The 12,708-nt window shown below is 34.0% G+C and overlaps 1 pseudogene; it reads right to left on the reverse strand.

Moving 5' to 3' along the window:
* Nucleotides 1-1,164: 1,164 nt before the first annotated feature.
* Nucleotides 1,165-11,293, reverse strand: LOC113776343 (annotated as a pseudogene).
* Between the last annotated feature and the right edge of the window lie 1,415 nt (nucleotides 11,294-12,708).

Below are 12,708 nucleotides of genomic sequence, written 5' to 3' on the forward strand. Positions count from 1 at the left end.
CATAATTTTTCTTCATAATTTCTATCACATTCTTTTTTTTCAATTACCAATGGAAAGAGGTGAAAATCGGTTACAAGTTCAGAAAATACATTTTAATTGAAAAAAATGTTAGAAATGTCGTTATTAAAAAATATCTTTTAAATAATAAAGTCTCGATCTTTTTTTTTTTTTTGATATGTTTATGTTTAATCTTTTATCTAATAGTCATAATATTATTTGTGTGGCGTAGCCAAAAAATATAACATAATAGAGATACTTCTGTGTCATTCACCAAATTGTAACATTTTGCTCCTATGTTTTTTCAACAGTAAGGTTAAAATTGGAATCCAATTTTGAAACTTGATATGATCCAATGACGAATAGCGAGGATTAATTCGAAACAATCAATTTTTTGCGTTTTGCCACCAAACCGAGGCTTTTAACCATTTCTTGTCCAATAACCGATGTCTTCGCTTGTCTTTTGACATAATCATTGCATACTCGAGGTTTTCTTTCCTTGATTTGATGATCAAACTTCAATGAAATTTCCTTTTTTTTTTCACCTACAAAAGTAAATCATCCAAACAAGTGAAACGAAACCAAAAACTTTTAACAAAAGTTCACATGTGCTTAAGTATTAATTTATGAAAGATTTTCATCCTTAATGCTATTGTTTTAGGCTAAAACATGATTTAAAATCACATGAAACGGCCACAAAATATAGTGCGTAAAATATCATTCTCATCAATCATGTTGCGGGGAAATGATAACCAAATTAAACAAACTTAATCTTTATTGAACTTAAACATGATCCAATGACTGTGACTTAATCTTCAGTGTTTTCTCCTTTCTTTGTTAGATTCGAGAGGTAGCGATTTCTTGAAATTATCCCTACTTATATATTAGATTTAAAATTGCTTAGATTTTTTTTTTGTCGGGTCTCAGCCTGGAAATTGAGTTTAAATAGTTGAATAGGATATCTGACGGTGTTGATATGAATAGATATTTATTCGGCTGTTGGCAATTTAACAATTTGGAATCTATCGAAATTTCACAGTGTAATCCTTATCATTTTTCAAAAAATTTGTTAGACTCAGCCTTTTGACATTAGAAGTAAATGACATGAAACCATGAAAGGCCGATTTGACATTAGGAGATGAACACTAATTAAGAAGTCGAGCCATTTTATGCTTTGTGCGCAAAAAGACGCACCGGAAGACCGTTTGCAGGAGTTGGCATTGGATCAACCACAATATTCTCATCAGTAATTACTTTCTCCCACTTGAATCTCTTCACCAAATGATGCATGAAAACAAGAATTTCCAGGCGGGCATACTCTTTTCCGGGGCACATCCTAGGTCCTCCACCAAAGGGTACAAATGTGTTAGGTGCAGGTCCTGATCCGTCAAATCTTGTTGGATCAAACTTCAAGGGCTCAGTGAAACATTCTGAATTTCTGTGGGTTGAGTTTACGCACTCCAGTATATATTCCAGCCTTTGGGAATTGAGAATCCATTGAACGTGAAATCACTCAGAGCTTCTCTGAATGCTCCTTGAAGAGGAGGAGCAAGTCTGGGTACTTCGCATGCCACGTTCCATGAGTACTTCATCTTCTGAATATCTTCCCAGTTCAACAATTCACCAGGCGCTTTTGAATTGGCAATTTCCATTTGTTCTCTTTAGAACAAAGAAAGTTTGTCATAATCAGTATTGCAATAAGTTACTCTTATGGCAGTTAATAGTCCCTTCGGTGACGTTCGTAGTTGGAGAAGCAGTTACAAATTGGGAGTGATGTTCAGATCGCTTAATCAATGGCTAAGTTAATTGGCAGGCTTCTTTTGACTCCCAAAGTACGTGAATTGTGGTATTGTAGAAAAAGAAGTCCGACCCAGTAATAGAGAAAATGGTGTAATGACCAACTCTTCTATAAAGGACAATTCTAAATTGGAACAATTAAAATTTTCTGCTTCTATGTTTAGGATGTTGTCATGCAATAAGAGTGCGATTAATGCACATCTCCTTGAAGTAAAAAAAAAAAAAAAGTTTTTGTGCACTTGTGCTTTACTTTTTGTTACTTTTATCTATCCATTTCAGCCCCAACAAAAAATTAGAAAAAAAAAAAAAGAATCCAAAAGGGTTGTTTTTGAGTTGAATCAGGCTTACCCTTGTAGACTGACTCTGTGACGATTCCATCTCCCCCAAAGGCGTACCCCAAGGTTTAGCGGACCGCCTGCCCAACTTTCGTCAGGACTCACTCACTCACGTCAAGAAAATAAGTTGCAACTTCAAAAGTAAATGAGACTACAGTTCCTAAACTTAGAAAGTACATTTACATTCATTACTATCTCAACCATTCATACATATCCGAATATAACAAAAGATTCAAGTTCTAGTTGTACTTTTAACCCTAATCGAGCACTAGCGCTAGGAGAATTACAAAAATTAAAAGTCTAGACAAAACTAATCTTTCCAGCTTCACGCCTATGCTCGTATCCCCTGTAAGGAAAACAAAAGCTAATAGAGTGAGCTAAAACTCAGTGTGATTCCAAAACTTCATGTAGACCCAAGTAGCAAGTTGGCCATATGTAAAACTTGAAATCTCAAAATGAGCGAGTGTAAAGTTCATAAAAGAAATAATATCACTACAAGTAACAATCATTTCAAAGTATAAGGATACATATGGTTCTCAAGAGCCAAATCCCCGTTGCATTACTTGATCTGAACCCGTTGACCCTCCATCAACGTTTAAAGAAGCAAAACCATGACCGTAGATCTCCACTTTACACCAATTTCCATCCACCAATCAACCCCCTTACCGGGCCCGAACTCCAAAGTAAGAGTGATGGTAATACTCGAGTATACCGAATCTGGTGAACCATATCCAAAGGATTATACAATAAACAGTACCTATGGTTCGCCAGTCTCCTCGACCAAACCCTTACTGGCTCGATTCGACTGACTAACCAATAGGGTGAGGATAAAAGTAGTGAGACGGGATGAGAGGCACCTCCCACTTGGATTGAGTGTGGTACATGCTACCGCTCAACACTTACAAGTCAAGTACAAGCACCAATACAAATACAGGTCAATCAAACTCAAGCAAGTATGAGATCATTCAAGAAGGGGAGGACGAATGCGATAAAGTACACTCTCGCCTCATCCAAACAAATCAAGTATTATTCAATCGCATTAGCAAATCATTTCATTCAAAGATCAAGTTCAATCATGCATTGGAAAACACTCACCAATGAGTTATTGCTTTTCAAAACCACGTTCTAGTTCAACTCCTTGGTTGGAGTCCAAATCTGCGATAAAATATCGTTTAACAGTTTGCAATCAATTAGGGTTCAAAATATAGGGGTTTCACTTAAAGAAAATCAAATAAATGAAACTCGTTGAAGTAGTATTCATTTCACTTATCAAACTTTAGAAAAATCATGCTCGCTCTTTTGGTTTTGATAAAGAAGCGTTTAACACTTATAAGTTCGCAACTTGGTGTTAAAAACACTAGGAAATCGCATTTAAAGTGGTCGCTACTTTCACCTTAAAAGTATATGAGTTTTGGCAAAAATGTAACTTATATACCTCTACTAAAAGAAACTTGAATACCCTAGACAACCGAGGTCCAATTCATCCCCGAATCACCGCTCAAGTTCCAAATTCACTCACTTATTCCTCGAATGAAAATTTGGGTAGCATACTCTTTGTATTTGTCCAATTTTCCAGCCATTTAAGGCTTCATGTTTTCCTCAATTCAACCCAATTCAAACACCACCAATAAACATATCAAGATAGCTCTGTATCTAGGCTAAAAACATCCAAACATAACTCATTTCTAGCAAATATTCAACCACTACCAAAGCTGGAGTTTTCTCACCAAAGCTGGAAATTCATCTTTTAATGCTAAAAAGTCACAATCATGCCATTAATCACCTCACAAATTTCATATCCAAGCTCAATACCAACATTTGCTAGTTAAACAACATAATCAAAGCTGAAAAATATAAAACCCTAGCTGAAATTTTTCACTAAACAACTCAAAATTAGAAAATCTTCCATAATACTCCAAGATTCAAAGTTTCTATAGCATATTTAGCAAGATTAAGAAAAATAAAAGGAAGTTTTAGACTTATACCTTACAAAACCTTCTTGAAAGTGAGGAACCAAGCTATTTCTTCCAAAACTTTCACCACACCAAGCTTCCTAACACCCTTGATGCAAGTTTAATCGGTTTAGTTTTTGTAATTCAACTCAAACAAAGCAAGATCAAGGTGGAAATGGAAGGTTTCTCACTCTTTTTTTCTCTCCCAAAATTCGGCCAACACAAGAGGAAAATGAAGGAAAATTGGCCAAGAAAAAAGATAAGAAGGAAGAAATGGTCTTAGTCAACCAACCCTTTGAATTGCCAACACTTGGCACCCTTGCTTTTCTTTTTCTTTTTTTTTCTTTTCTCACATTTCTTTAGTCAAAAATGATGGCTGACTTAAAGGTAATTTAGGAGAAATTAAATGAAATAAAAACAAGAAAATTAGGGTAAGAAAGTATTGGTCAAGTGGAGTACTCAACCGGTAACAAACGGTGCACGTCGGTTCAAACCTATTTTCCTTAACTCTCTCGTACTTGTGTTTTAACTTATAATTCACTAACTTATTATTAGCACTTCTAATCACACACTTTCACTTACTTAATACTTGCTCTTATCCACCAAATTTAGTACACACACCTCACCAAGTGATCACACTACCAAAATGCGAAAAAATCCTAATTTGCTCTAACTATAAAAGTAAAAGTAAAACTCTCGATTCAATTATATATTACAACTATCGAGGGAAGAAAATTAGTAGTAAAAGAAATTCTAAATTAACTTATTTAAAATAAGAGGGAATTATAAGAAAATATAAGCAAATTTTCAATTCGTCATAGACTCCTTCATAGATCTTAGGCAACTTAGCAAGATACTTGACGGTGAAAGTGCATGCAGAGCTTCCAGCATCATGTCCTCCAATGAGCAAACCAAGAATCCTATTGTAAGCATGTGAGACATGGTATCTTGAGTAGGGGATGCCTTGCCATTTGCCAAGTCAATCTTCCTCTGCTTGATAATAGCCACGAGCATCTGTCTGATTTTATCAGATGCCTTAATAGCCTTATCGAATGGGGTTTCGGGCAAATCAAGAGGGACAGAAATGGTTCGAGCAACTTACCAACATCAGTTGGTTCCTCGACGCTCACAAACAGTCTGAAAGCTATCCAAAATGTGTAGTTCTTGCAAAGAGGGAAAACCTCTACTTTATCTTTATTTTCCCAACCACAAGAAAAGTGTCTTCCTGCAATATGATCCATGATACTGATGTACATTGCCAAACTTCAGGTTTCAGGAAGTTTGGAAGTATCTTTCTCATCTTAATGGCTTTTCTTTTGACGAAGTTTGGTTTGAAGATGGGAAGACCTTGTTGACAGAGTCAGGCCACCATGCCTGAACAAGCTTATTCTCATTTGAGAACAAGAACTTGTTTCCTGCAGCCCCACAAAAGACAGCAGCTTTCTCACCTAACAGATGAGTCCTGAAAACATTGGAAGAATACTTAGCCATGCGATCAAAAATGAATTTTTCAGGATGACCCTTCCAGCCGATGAATAGAAACTCAAGGCTTTCTCCGATCACTGGCCATCCTGTCTTTCCTGGAGGCAAACGCCCTGATGGCTATGGTTCGAAAACTGGGCCGAGACCGAGACGACTTGGCCGAGTCGTCACCGTCTCGGCCCAATCCGATACGATACCGTGATGAAATGATACCCAGATACTTGACTCGCCGAGAAATCGACCGAAACGTCACCGCAACGGGTTAAAATGGCCGAGTCACACTGAGTCACTCTGAGTTATCCCGAGTCAAGTTGAATTCAACAAAAAACCTTTAGAAAAAAAGGAAAAACAAGGATTAAAAAAAGGAAAGAGATGCGAGTGGGGGAGAAAAGCTTTCCATTTACAGGGAAAGAGATGCGAGTGATGGGCACGTTATAATAGACGTCGTGGGGCCTTCTTTAGATTAATCATAGTGTTCCCTATTCTATTACCAGACATAATTGGGACCAGCTCATCCCGCAGTACCTTCACTTTACTTTTCTTTTCTTAGTACTGTCTGATTCTCTAAGCTCTTTTGCTTTGTTTTCGAACTTTTAGGCGGATTTGGTTCTTATCTGTTAGCTCTAAATAAGAAGACATATGAGCAGGCAGGAGTAAGCATTGCGGGAAATCCTCCGGGCAGCTACAAGGAACCTGGGATTGGTTGGATGACCGGTTATCTCTGTGTAATTAGTTTCATTGGTCTTTTTGTGTTGATTCCACTCTTTTAAGGTACATGTTCACGAATGTATATGACATTTGTCTTTATTATTGGTTTCGTTCATTTTCCTATATCTTTTGTTCATCAGATATGCTGTAATTTGTTATGTTTAACATCTTTTTTGGTCAAGTTTCGCTCTATTTTTTGAGGGAGAAATTTGCAAAGTTGCATTCATATCTGTGATTTGGATCTTACTCTTTAATTAGCTGCACTATAATAAATGGATACTTCCGAAGATTCCAGACTTTGTGCAAAACATTGATATACTGGTATATGTGTATCCGATATAGCAGCATGACCAAATGATGGGAGGTTATTCATCGTGTCATCCAATTCCACTCTTTTAAGTCTTAACATAATTTGCTACTGTCCTGCTGTTGGACCACAATATTCACTAATTTATTTTGGGCCAAACATAAGTTAACAAATCTAGCTAATTTGTGTTGTTGAAATTTATTTTGGGCCAAACATAAGTTTAACACTTATCTCACATATAATTCAAAGTACAATAAATTAGTTCAAATTCATTTGATATTTAGTGAAAATATTAAAATAATTGTTAGATCTTTTAATATAAAATTTTCTAAAATGCAGTAATAATTTTAATAAATATTTAAAATTTTGAAGTTCTTTTAATAAATGAAAAAATGATCATTGTTGCAGGTTTACATTATAGATTAGATGTTTAACTTACTAATATAATAGAAATAAATAATTACTATTATAAAATGTCAGAAACTACTTGTTGTATTTTTTTCATATATCTTTAATTATTTTATGTTGTATTAATAATTTATATTGATACGTGTAATAGTTACAATGACGAGCAAGGATATTGGTTGGGAACATGGTAAACCCGTGAGTGGGAATAGAAAAATTGTGAGATGCAATTATTGTGGAAAAGTAATGCATGATAGCATTACAAGGTTGAAAGAACATGTTGGTCATGTCACGAGACAAGTTGAACCTTGTCCAAGGGCCTCAAGAGAAGTTAGAGATGTAATGAAAATGCATCTAAAGGCTAGTAAGATTTAAAGAGCTACAATAAAACAGAAAAAAGAAGAAATATTGAAATCTCTCCAACAAGAAAATATGTATAGTAATTTCAACATGGATGGCGACGAGGACGATGAAGACATTTTTGAAATTGATGTAGAAAGTAGGATGGCGTCGGAAAAAAAACAGATGAAGCAAGCAATTAGAGAGAGCCAATACTTGCAATTTTCAAACGAACAACGAAGGCATTCAGTATCTGGGAGTCGATCTTCTATGTTTATGTCAGGTATCATTTGTAAACTAAAATATTATAACAAATTTGATATCATTTTATTAAATATAATTAAATAAAGTTGAAATTTATTCATTCATTTTTTATTTGTTAAACATTGTGAATTTTAGGGAATATGGGTGCTAGCACTTCAAAACCAACGACTTCTGAAAATAAAAGAGGATTGTCACGTAATTTCAGTGTCAGACAAGCGGATGAAATGACAAGCAGAGGAATTGACTCACATATGTTTCCTTCAAAACAAAAATCAGTCAAATCAATGTTTGCGGCGGAAAATATAAAAAGAGTTGGTAAGGCAGTTTCAAAGTTTTTTCATTTTAATGCTATACCATTTCATGCAGCTGACAATCCTTATTATCAATCGATAATTGATGAAATTGCCAAAGCTGGTTCTGGTATTAAAGGCCCTTCAGCTAATCAAATTGGAAATGAATATTTAGACAAAGAATTTGAAGAGCTTGAGAAATATCTTGGAGATATTTATGATAAATTTTCAACTTTTGGTTGTACACTTATGTGTGATGGGTGGATCACTCGTACAAAACATCCAATAATAAATTTTATGGTACACTGTGATAGGCACATGATATACCATAGTTCAGTTGATTGTACCAATGTCAAGAAAACTGCTGAATATATTTTCAAGTTAATGGATGAGGTAGTAGAGATTGTGGGAGAAAAAAAATGTTGTGCAAGTTGTGACAGATAGTGAATTTAGTATGAAAGCAGCTGGACAACTGTTGATGAAAAAAAGAAAAAATCTGTTCTGGTCACCTTGCGCTGCTCATTGTATGGATTTGATGTTGAAGGATATTGGCAAAATAGATAATGTAAAAGAAACTATTGCTTAGGGGAAGAAGATAACAAGTTTCATATATAACAGCGACAAAGTAGTGAATCTGATGAAGACATATACAAGAAAAAGGGAACTGCTACATCCAGGTATCACTAGATTTGCAACTGAATTCATTTCTATGGAAAGTCTTCTTCGGCATTTTACAGAACTGAAAAAAGTGTGCACCTCAGATGAATGGGCAGAGTTCAATAACACTACCAAGAGAAAAGCAGAAGCTATTAAAGTAGCTGAGTTGATATTGTCAATTGTGTGTGCAATAATGAAGCCTCTGGTCAAAGTTTTAAAAACTATTGATCAAGATAATAAGCCAACATTGCCAATTATTTATGAGGCAATGGATAGAGCAAAAATGGCTATTCAAAAGTCGGTGAAATCTTGAAAAATGATTTGGGAAGTGATTGATAATAGATGGTACAATCAATTTCATCGTGATTTACATGCGGCAGGTAATTTAAAATATTACATCCAATTTAAATATGTAATATATATGTATTTATTTATTTTCTAATTTTGTTATTTTATTGTATTTAACATATTTTTTGAACCCGATCCTTCAATATTCTGGAACTTATGAGTTTAATTTGGATGAAGTTCGAAAAGGGTTGAAGAAAGTCATTGCAAAGTTAGAGCCAAATTTAGATGCACAAGTTGATTCAATAAATGAGGTATTCTTTTGATTATTTTATTTATTTATATTAATGAACAAATTTTAAAATTTTAACACCTGTGTATATATTATTTTTGTAGATCAAAATTTTTGTAGACAAAAAAGGAGGATTTGGAAGTGCTATTACAGCAAGAGCATTACCAAAATCTTTACTAGGTTTCAACTTAATTCATACTTATATAAAAATCTAAATCATATTAATGAAGTTAATATTTTTATAATTTTAAAATAATAATAATAAATTATTATTATTATTACTTTGTTTGTTTAGCTGAATGGTGGCTTAACTACAGTGAAGATGCACCAAATTTAAGGAATATTGTAGTGAAAATATTGAGTCAAACCTGTACATCCTCTGGTTGTGAGCAAAATTGGAGTACATGGTCATTAATTCATACAAAACTATGTAACCGTTTGGCAGTTAAAAAATTGCATAAATTAGTTTTTGTGCATTACAATATGCAATTAAAGGTGAAAAATTTGATGCATCAAAGAGATACTGATGATTTCTACAATCCAATTGACTTGAATCACATTTTGCACCAAGATGATATATTGGATGATTGGATAAGAGAAAATGAACAACCCATATTGCCTGAAGATAATCTGGATTGGTTGGATAAGGGCATTCATCAAATTGAATCAGAAAGCAGTGAATATCAAGAACATGACAATGATGGTTTTGGTGATACATTGTCCCAATATATTACCAAAAAAAATAAGAAAGTTCTTGCTGAATCCTCAATTAGGAAACAAAAAAGTAAGACTAAACAAACCAGTAAGCATATTGTTCCATTATCTTCAAAGAAAAGTGACAGCAGTAATGATGATGATGACAATGGTGACAATGGAGATGGAGGGAACAATTCTTTCAAGCATAGTGGTGGTTACAATCAAGATAGCCAACAAACAGGAGGTATGTCATGGGCTCAAGGACAATATAATTATTATGCCACTCAAGATATTGATCATGGCTATCGTCCTAGTATAGAAGCACAACGTCAATTCCTCAATAATTTGACTCAATTTTCAAGTGAGGATACTTTCTCTCACCATTCAGGGTTGCAAAGATATAGAGGAGTCAATGATCAGATGCAAAATTTGGGTATACACCCAACCTATGAGCATGAATCTAATCAAAACTGCAGTACTAGTCAATTGGGGTATGGCTATGACCAATCATATGGAATCACTCCTGACTATTACAGTGGATATCGGTCATTTGATGGATCTGGACAGGTCGAAAGGTCTACTAGCATTCATAGTAGTGGATACTATGAAAAAGAAATAGATAAATCTCATGATGGTTCTTCTTTTGATTCCAATAACATTGGGTTTTATGGTCATGATTCTACTGCATCATATGGTACTAGCGATAGTGTTAACTATCGAGGGCTTGGATACTACCATCATACTCAGCAATTCATCTCCAATCTAGAAGTTCTTCCGTCTAATGATTATGGAACATCTAGTCAATCCTCACATCCAGTAAATACACCAGATAACTCTTATACACTACCTACTCAAGGTCCTATGCCACTTCCACATTTGTTTTACCATTCATCGAGAAATGAGGGTGATTTTGAACCACATCATCATTCTACTTGGTATTAACATGTACGATAATATAAAGTACTAGTATATCTTTTTACATATTTGCCTTTTATTTAATATGATTTCTTTTTATTTTTGGCAGGAGATTGATCAAAATATTCCAACTTTATGCTATAAATAAATCTTTAGTTTGTATTGTTAATGGTTGATATTACTTTTGCAATTATTAGTTTTAAAATTGTGGTCTATGTTATTTTGATTTTATTTGTGATGCCATTGTCTTCAATAATTAAAAGTACTTATTGTGTTTAATATGTATAAAAATAGTACATTTTACAAATTTTCTTTTGCTATTTTTTATTATTTTTGTTTAGCATACTTTTTTTTTATATTATTAACAATTTTTAGAATATTAAATGGTTTAAAATTTGCGTCTCACCGAGACCGCGACCGATATGGCGAGACCGATGTGGTACGTTCCGGGCCGCGACCGCGACTTTGAATCATGCTGATGGCCCTGATTTGTTCTTGAATAAAAGGGAGTGGATTGCAAAAGATACAAAGGCCAAAAAGAAGCTAAGAATGGTAACATATAAAAGCTCCATCTTTTTGGCTTGCGGGGTTGCTAGACGCTCAACGTAGTATACATAGGCCGATAAGGTGCGATGGTAAGAAACTTGCAGGGGCAGTAAGAGTGAAAAATTGGAATTTTGAAGTCCAATTCTGCTGGCCATGGATAGAACTATACTGATAAAGACTCGAACAAAGCGAGAGGAGAGAGGGGGGAATTCTATAGGGCCCTTGAACTTTTACTATATATATATATATATATATATATATATATATATAAGTAAATCTTATATACATTGACTGTGCAAATACTATCATCGTTGGATCCATGACACATGTGCAAAAATTAAATTTCAAATTCAAATTTTATATAATTGTCATTCATCCAATGCGGACAGTGTATACACTGTCAGTGTATGAAAGATTAATCCGATATATATATATATATATTGCCGTCAAAACTATTAGTGTACTATATTGCCCCCTTATCACACAAAAAGTTATGTAATTCTGTATATTGCCCCCTCAACAGTCTGTGAAACGACCTGTAATTCTAAATTTCTTCTTTCTCCAACCATGTCCCTCAATTATAGCCACAGCTGTTGGCTGGCATTGATTATCACTATTCTACTATCAATTTTGACCATGTTACATCTTTGGACTCTGTATTTTGCATAGACTAGGGGAAAAAGCCCGCGCCATGCGCGGGAGTTTAGCACCTATAATTAAAGATAGTTAATAATTATTATTTAGTATTTTGTAGTATAAGAATTGAAGTATGACAATTTTATTATGTGATATTAAACAGAAAAATCATAAATTACATATTGAGTAAAAAACATATTATGCACTGAAATATAATTATAAAACACAATTAACCACTTTGCGTCTAATCTAATAGAATAAAAGATCTACTTATATCTGCTCATGCACTTTAGGGATATTAAAATTTGTTGTTTAGTTTGAATTTGATTTTGATATGAGGGCAATCCACCTCATTATCTTGTCATATAAGTGAGATTTGAACAATTAGCATACTTGAAGAAATCATTGCTAGTGGAATTTCGGTTCTTGCAAGCCAAATTCTTTGATTTATATTGATTCCAAGGGCATATCATCATGAAACATCCACATTGACCAATAAATCAATTATGATTTATTGTATGATTTAGGACATATAGCAAAACATCTCCTTCTCAGTAGGGATTACAATCACAAAACATCAGTTTTTGACCTAGTTGCAAAGATATACAATAACTAACATGCTAATCTAGATGAATAATTACCTCAAAAAAGTACTAAAACATCTTAATCCACTCAATTCAAGAAAACAATTAAAAGTAATGAAGTACATACTTTGGATCTACAGCCAAATAGTTTTAAGTAGATAGTTAAACATATTGACAAATCAAATGAAGTGAAAAATTGCCTAAATGGAATCATCAATAAA

Source organism: Coffea eugenioides, chromosome 6 (genome assembly GCF_003713205.1).
Source record: "Coffea eugenioides isolate CCC68of chromosome 6, Ceug_1.0, whole genome shotgun sequence".
Classification (NCBI taxonomy): domain Eukaryota; kingdom Viridiplantae; phylum Streptophyta; class Magnoliopsida; order Gentianales; family Rubiaceae; genus Coffea; species Coffea eugenioides.